The sequence below is a fragment of the Salvelinus sp. IW2-2015 genome, unplaced genomic scaffold (assembly GCF_002910315.2).
Source record: "Salvelinus sp. IW2-2015 unplaced genomic scaffold, ASM291031v2 Un_scaffold1287, whole genome shotgun sequence".
Lineage (NCBI taxonomy): Eukaryota > Metazoa > Chordata > Actinopteri > Salmoniformes > Salmonidae > Salvelinus > Salvelinus sp. IW2-2015.
The window spans coordinates 182,750-190,819 of record NW_019942819.1 but is presented as its reverse complement, the minus strand read 5'-3'; the positions used below and the strand labels follow the sequence as shown (position 1 = coordinate 190,819).

Sequence of the window (8,070 nt, the reverse complement as noted above, 5' to 3'; positions counted from 1 at the left end):
GCCTCCTACCACCTCTACTAAATACCTGTAAACCAAGGCCCAATACCTCCTACCAACCTCTACTAAATACTAGTAAACCAAGCCTCCTACCACCTCTACTTAATACTGTAAACCAAGCCTCAACAACCTACCACCTCTACTGAAATTACGTCAGCCACTTAAATTACAACCAAGCCAACCTCCTCCCTCTACTAATACTGTACAGCTCCTAATCTAATACGTGCTAAACACCACCGATATGACACCCTACCCTCTTACAATAGCTAACCAGCCCATACAACTAATACGCTGCCTTAAAGAATACACTAGGTCTAAAACCGAATGTAGCAGTGGCACAGACAATACCTGAAATATTGTTCTTGCTGGCAGCCCCACCCCCACACCGAAAGGCTGTGTTCCCTCTGTCAGCGGGGGTGGGCAGGCCAAGACAGTGGAACCCTGGTCTGTGTTGACGCACTCAATTGCTCCAACCTGGGCTTTAAAAGCAGACATCTGACACAGTCACACTGAGAAGGGGAAAAACTAGCAAATCAATGAAGTTCAGTTTCGTCAGGTCAGAATTCATAAGGGTAACAGGTCAAGGAGCTATGAATAGTTCAGGATGAGACTAATGTTAGGTAGGCATAGCCTGGTGATCTTACATTCATTTAGGCTATGATTAAAGCTAAGGTTAAGGTTAGGGTAAACATTAGTTGTAAATGATCAACTTGTATAAACCTCCTTTAACAACTAAATTACCCTCGTGAATCTTCAAGTGGGTACCGGTTCCACGAAACCAAGGGCAGGGTCCACACTCCCAGGATCCGTCTGAGCCGCTTTACATTGTCCACTCCCCAAAGCATGGGTTAAAGACAGTCCGGTCTGACAGGGAACATAAAACATGGTTAGACAGACAGCCGTCCTACAGGAACAATAAAACATGGGTTAGGACAGACAGCTCACGGCAAAGTAAACATTGCGACACATCTGAGGGAACAATAAAACATATGGTAGACAACAGACAGCCATCTGACAGAGAAGACAATAACTAACATGGGTTAGACAGACAAGCGCGATCGTGACAGGAGAACAACTAAATACATTGGTTAGATCAGACAGCCAGTCTGACAGAACAATAAACATGTAGACAGACAGCCTCTGACAGGAACAATAAAACATGGTTATACAGACAGCCATTCTACAGGAACAATAAAAACATTTAGACAACAGCCATCTGACAGGAAACAATAAAAGCATGGTGCTTAGAACAGAGACAGACAAACGGTGCAACAAGGTCGCGCGAAACAATAAAAACATGGTTAGACAGACAGCCATCTGACAGGGACACAATAATAACATGTTAGACAGACAACCGTCTACAGGAACAATAAAACAATGGTTAGACAGACAGCCTGTCTGACAGGAACAATAAAACATGGTTAGACAGACAGCCGTCTGACAGGAAAATAAACACTGGGCAGACAGACAAGCCGTCTACAGGCGACAATAAAACATGGTGAGACAGAAGCCGTCTAACAGGTATTAGCAATCGGTTAGACAGACAGCCAGTCTGGACAGGATTAGCATGGGTTAGACAGACAGCCATCTGACAGGGATTAGCATGGTTAGACAGACAGCCATCTGACAGGGATTAGCATGGGTTAGACAGACAGCCGTCTGACAGGTATTAGCATGGGTTAGACAGAGCAGCCATCTGAACAGGATCTAGCATGGGTGAGGACAGACAGCCATCTGACAGGATTAGCATGGTTAGCAGACAGCCGTCTGACAGGGATTAGCATGGGTTAGACAGACAGCCATCTGACAGGGATTTAGCATGGGTTAGACATGACAGCCATGCTGACAGATTAGCATGGGTTAGACAGACAGCCATCTGACAGGTTTTAGCATGGTTAGCAGACAGCCGTCTGACAGGGATTAGCATGGTTAGCAGACAGGCATCTGACAGAGTTTAGGCCAGTTGAGAACAAGTTCTCATTTATAACTGCGACCTGGCCAAGATAAAGCAGTTAGTTGCTATGAGAGCTATAAAGTGTGTGGAACTTTACAATGTAATGTGTATGTGTATTTGATGGTGTATATGTTAGCACTCAGTTTCTACTCTAACCACAAATATCTGATGTTTTAATGATGCTTTGTTAGGTCATTAACTACTGGCACCACATCTGTTGTGGTATACATACATTGTTTCTCCTTTAAAACTGTGATAACTGTTGGGAAGTTGAATCATTTCGTTACATAGCTCATTTTTCAATAGACCTGGGTTCAAATAATATTTGAAATCATTTAAAATACTATCAGGGCTTGATTGAGCTTACCTGGCACAATGGAACCAATAGAATAGTCACAAAACTACAAACCCTGCCCATCTTGCACTCCAGACAGGCAAAAACATACACTCAAAAGTATTTGAATGATCTCAAATAGTATTTGAACCCAGATCTGCTCTGCCCTAATGTTGCATAACATACCTAGTAAATCACTACTTTGTCACTGGCCTTTAAAAACTGAGCCTGCTCTGATCCGAGGCTAACATCGTACGAATTGATTTGAGGGAAGGGGAAAGGGAATTGACATCTGAGAACACACTTCACGATGAGATCGAGACCTGATTTACTGCACTTTTACCATGCTCTTCCTTAGGAAATGAAAATATGTCAAATTAGACCAAAGAAAATGGTTTATTTCAGCAATAAGGTCAGAGGGGGTGTGGTATATGGCCAATATACCCCGGCTGAAGTGTCTTCTTATGCTGTTCTCTTTCTTTCTCTCTATCCCATCTCTATCTCTCTAGGTTTGCGAGCCAGAGAACCCCTGCAAAGACAAGACCCACAACTGTCACCGTTCAGCTGAGTGTATCTACCTCAGCCACTTCAGTGACCCCATGTATAAGTGTGAGTGTAGGATAGGCTATGCCGGGGATGGCTTCATCTGTGGAGAGGACTCTGACCTAGACGGATGGCCCAATCAGAACCTGGTGTGTGGTGCCAACGCCACCTATCATTGCAGGAAGGTAACAGACCCTAACATTATGTTTCCTGGGCCACATTAAGCCTAGTCCATAGTCCTTGATTAAACCTAGACCTTCCTGGACTAGTCCTGGAATAAAAATTAGTTTCAATTGAGATTTTCCATTGAACATGCACTTTAGTCTAGGACTAGGCTAGGTCCAGGAAACTTTTCTCCTCAATACCAGACCTGCAGATTTTCCAAATTGTTCCAATCTTACAGTATGTCACTCGTTGATAGTTCTTCCTGTGGCTATTTCTAAAACTGTTTCCATTTCTTTATCAATCTTTAACAGGATAACTGCCCCAACCTACCTAACTCTGGACAAGAGGACTTTGACAAAGACGGCCAGGGAGATGCTTGCGACAAGGATGATGACAATGATGCAATTGTGGATGAGAGAGTAGGAGACCTTTTTTAAAGGCCCTGTGAAGTCCAAAACGTTATTGTCCTTTGTTTTTATATATATTTCCACACTATGAGGTTGGAATAATAGTGTGAAATTCTGAAAATGATGATAATGCCCTTTTAGTGTAAGAGCTGTTTGAAAAGACTACCTGAAATTTCAACTTGTTTTGCATGGGTGGAGTTTTGACCTGCCTKGCGATATAAGCTAATAGACCAATAACAAAGATAGTTTCAAACCTAGCWACTTATGCCTCCCATTAGRCTCCTCCAATTAGGCCTCTCACTCAGACCACTCCCAGACACTCATAGCAAAAGTATTGCTTGAGAAATTGCTCTTTGCTAAGAAGCTATTTTTGTTCATTTTCAACCATTTTAATTGAAAACAATCACAGTTAGGTACTTGATTGTTACCCAGAAATGATTTAATATTGAGATAAAAATGGCTGTGTTGGACCTTTAAGGCAAATGTATTAAATAGATGAAAAGATATTCAGTAACTCTTGGTAGGACAATAGAAGTTTGTTTCAAAGGTCAATGTTTTATTGTTAAAACCAACGCATTTCGGCAAATGCCTTCATCAGGGTATTTAGATGAATTCAATAGGAAATCAAATGCCCTCTTCAACCAACAGACACTTTAATAATTCCCATTTTGATGCTCTCTCTCTCTCTCTCCTTAGGACAACTGTCCTCTCCTGTATAACCCCAGACAGTTTGACTTTGATAAAGATGATGTGGGTGACCGTTGTGATAACTGCCCCTACGAACACAACCCTGCCCAGATTGACACTGACCACAACGGCGAAGGAGATGCCTGTGCTGTCGACATTGATGGAGATGGTACTAGTTATTTCTGACCAAATTACTAAAGAATATGCAACACTGTTATATTATAGTCAGGGGAAAGGCTCTTTATATATTTACTTATTAACTTTTAATAGCCTCTCATAATGTATTATTTAAAGGGAGTCGTTTCATCTTCCTTCCCCAGAGTCAGACTCGTAACGTTTATATTGCCTCTAATGTATTTTTATTAAAGGGGGATTCCGGTTTAATTCTTCCCCAGAGTCAGAAATTCCGAACTTTTATACTCGCCTCACTAATGTATTATTTAAAGGGATCGTTTATCTCCTTCCCCAGAGTCAGACTCGTAACTTTTATATGCCTCTAATGTATTATTTAAAGGGATTGTTTATCTCCTTCCCCAGAGTCAGATGAACTCGTCGACACCATTTTTATGTCTGCGTGCGGTTTGCAGGAAKTTGCTAACTAGCGCTAGTGCAATTGCTAACTAGTGTTAGCGCAATGGCTGGMMGTCTATTGGTATCTGCTAGCATTCTAGTCATTGTGCTAACGCTAGTTAGCATTGGCTCGTGAAACTTCCTCTAACTTCCTTCATACTGGAAACAAAGACATAAAAATGGTATCCACAAGTTCATCTGACTCTGGGAGGTAGATAAAGGGCCTCATTGCCAAAATCCCCAAGTTACCCTTTAACAGTACTTTAAAAAAGTGTTAATGGGTACTAAGAAGATATTTAATCGATTATTGCGGGATAGTAAATCATGCAGAATGACTAGCTGGCAGATTTGCGATTCATCTTTCCACCCTCAACTATCAACTGATTGATTAGCATTAGCTACTTATATGGCACGGAATGTGATATGCCACATGCAAGCACAGGCAAGCAAATATCTAAGATTATGACTCAAGATAAGTCCTGCACACACAATATTAAAATTTTCCATTTCATTATCCATTTCCCCTTCCCTTTAGAAATACCAAATGAGCAAGACAACTGTCCGTACGTGTACAACAATGACCAAAAGGACACTGACATGGATAGAGTGGGTGACCAGTGTGACAACTGTCCTCTACTACACAACCCTGACCAGGTAGGAACAGTCACTATTAAACTACTTGTGTAATTACAAAAGCTACCCCATTGCTATTAGGGTTGCTAACTTCCAGAAACATTACCAATATTCCCAGAAATCCCAGTTGTATTTGGAGGATTCACTCCCTCCTTATTCCTCATTCCAGGAATCTTCCAAACGGGAATTCTGGAAAACATTTAGAAAAGTTCTGAAAAATCAAGCTGGTACCTGTAACCCTCCCCTCTCCTCTCTAACAGGCTGACACAGACAATGACCTGTAACCCTCCCCTCTCCTCTCTAACAGGCTGACACAGACAATGACCTGTAACCCTCCTCTCTTGCTCTCTCCTCTCTAACAGGCTGACACAGACAATGACCTGAACCCTCCCCTCTCCTCTCTAACAGGCTACACAGACAATGACCTGTAACCCTCTCTCCTCTAACAGGCTGACACAGACAATGACCTGTAACCCTCCTCTCTCCTCTTTAACAGGCTGACACAGAACAATTGACCTGTAACCCCCCCTTCCTCTCTAAAAGCTGACACAGACAATACCTGAACCTGCTTCTCTCACTTCTTCTAACAGGCTGACACACAAGCAATGACCTGTAACCCTCCCCTTCTCCCTCTCTAACAGGCTGACACAGACAATCACCTGTAACCCTCCTTCTCTCCTCTCTAACAGGCTGACACGACATGAACCTTACACCCTCCCCTCTCCTCTCTAACAGGCTGACACAGACAATGACCTGTAACCTCCCCTCTCCTCTCTAAGGCTTGACAACAGACATGACCTGAACCCCCTCTCCCTCTCTAACAAGGCTGACACAGACAATCGCTGTAAACCTCCCCTCTCTCTCTAACAGGCTGACACAGACAAAGACCTGTAACCCTCCCCTCTCTCTCTAACAGGCTTACAACACATGACCTGTAACCCTCCTCTCTTCTCTCTAACAGGCTGACACAGACAATGACCTGTAACCCTCTCCTCTCTAACAGCGTGACACAGAACAATGACCTGTAAACCCCCCTCTCCTCTCTAATAAAGCTACACAGACAATGACCTGTAACCCTCCCCTTCCTCTCTAACAGGCTGACACAGACAATGACCTGTAAACCTCTCCTCTCTAACAGGCGACACAGACAAAACCATGTCAACCCTCCTCTCTAACAGCTGACACAGACAAGACCTTAACCCTCCCCTCTCTCTCTAAACAGCTGCACACGACAATCCTGTAACCCCCTCTCTCACAGGTGAACGCAGACAACACCTGTCCCTCTCCTCTCTAACAGCTGACACAGACAATGACCTGATAAACCCCTCCTCTCTCTAACACGGCTGACACAGACAATGACCTGAACCCTCCTCTCTAAAGGCTGACACAGACAATGACCTTAACCCTCTCCTCTCTAACAGGCTGACACAGACAATGACCTGTAACCCTCCTCCTCCTCTCTAACAGGCTGACACAGACAATGACCTGTAACCTTGCTCTCCTCTCTAAAGGCTGACACAGCGACAATGACCTTGTAGGAGACCAGTGTAAACAACCAGGACATTGATGAAATCGGTCACCAGAACAACCTGCAAACTCTTAAATGTCGGCCAACTCCAACCAGGCAACCACATAAGGACGCCAAAGGGACGCTTGATACTTCGCGATGACAATGATGGATATCCCTGACGATAGAGAACAACTGTAGTTGCGCCCAACAAAGATACAATTGGACCACTGATGTAAGAGGAAAACACGTATTGCAAGCGTATGGCATTTACAGGGGGAGAACAAGTATTTGATACACTGCCATTTTGCAGGTTTTGCCTAACTTACTCACACGAAGCATTTAGAGGTCTGGTTATTTTATCATAAGGCTACACATTCAACCAGAGAACGGACACTCTAAAAACAAAATCCAGGAAAATCACATCAGTATGATTTTTAAGTAATTAATTTGCATTTTATTGCATAAATAAAAGTAATTTGCACTAATCAGACACAAAGCCAGAACTACTAACTCTTGTACGAGAACACCTTGATTCTCATATACAAGCGAGATCATACGTTTCCTGTAGTTCTGGGACTAGGTTTTGCAACACACAATTGCTATGCAGGATCTTTGCCCCACTCCTCGTCCTACAGATCTATCTCCAGATCCTTCAGGTATCTCGTGGGCTGAGTCGCCTGAGCAATACGGCTTTTCAGCCTCCCTCAAAATTGTCTCTATTCGGTCAGGTCTGCGAGATAGGCATAGCCACGCCAGGAACGTGTGTCAGGGACTTCTTAGACGAGACTCATTAAGTTGCCATGACATGTGTGTTTCATGTCGTTTCAGGCTGGAAAGACCCAGCCACTACATCTTCAATGCTCTTACTGAGGAAGGAGGTTAGTTGACCACATCTCGCGGATACATGGCCCCGCATCCTCCCCTCAATACGGTGCAGTCGTCCCTGTCCCCTTTGCAGAAAAGGCATTCCCCAAAGATTGATGTTTTCACCTCATTGCTTCACGGTTGGATGGTGTCTTCGGGGTTGTACTCATGTACTTCTTCTTTTCTCAAACACGCGAGTGGAGTTTAGACCCAAAAAAGCGCTATTTTTGTCCTCATTCAGACCACATTTGACTTCTCCCATTCATCCTTGGATCATTCCAGATGGTCATTCGGCAACTTTCAGCAGGCACACACCTGGACATGCACTGGCTTAGCAAGGGGACCATTGCGTGCGCTGCCAGGATTTAATCCCATGACGGCGTCAGATCTTTACTAATGGTTTTTC

The 8,070-nt window shown here is 43.6% G+C and overlaps 1 pseudogene; it reads left to right on the top strand.

Annotated features, from left to right (window-relative positions):
- Nucleotides 1-8,070, top strand: part of LOC112070318 (thrombospondin-2-like) — a 51,864-nt pseudogene that overhangs the window by 31,517 nt on the left and 12,277 nt on the right.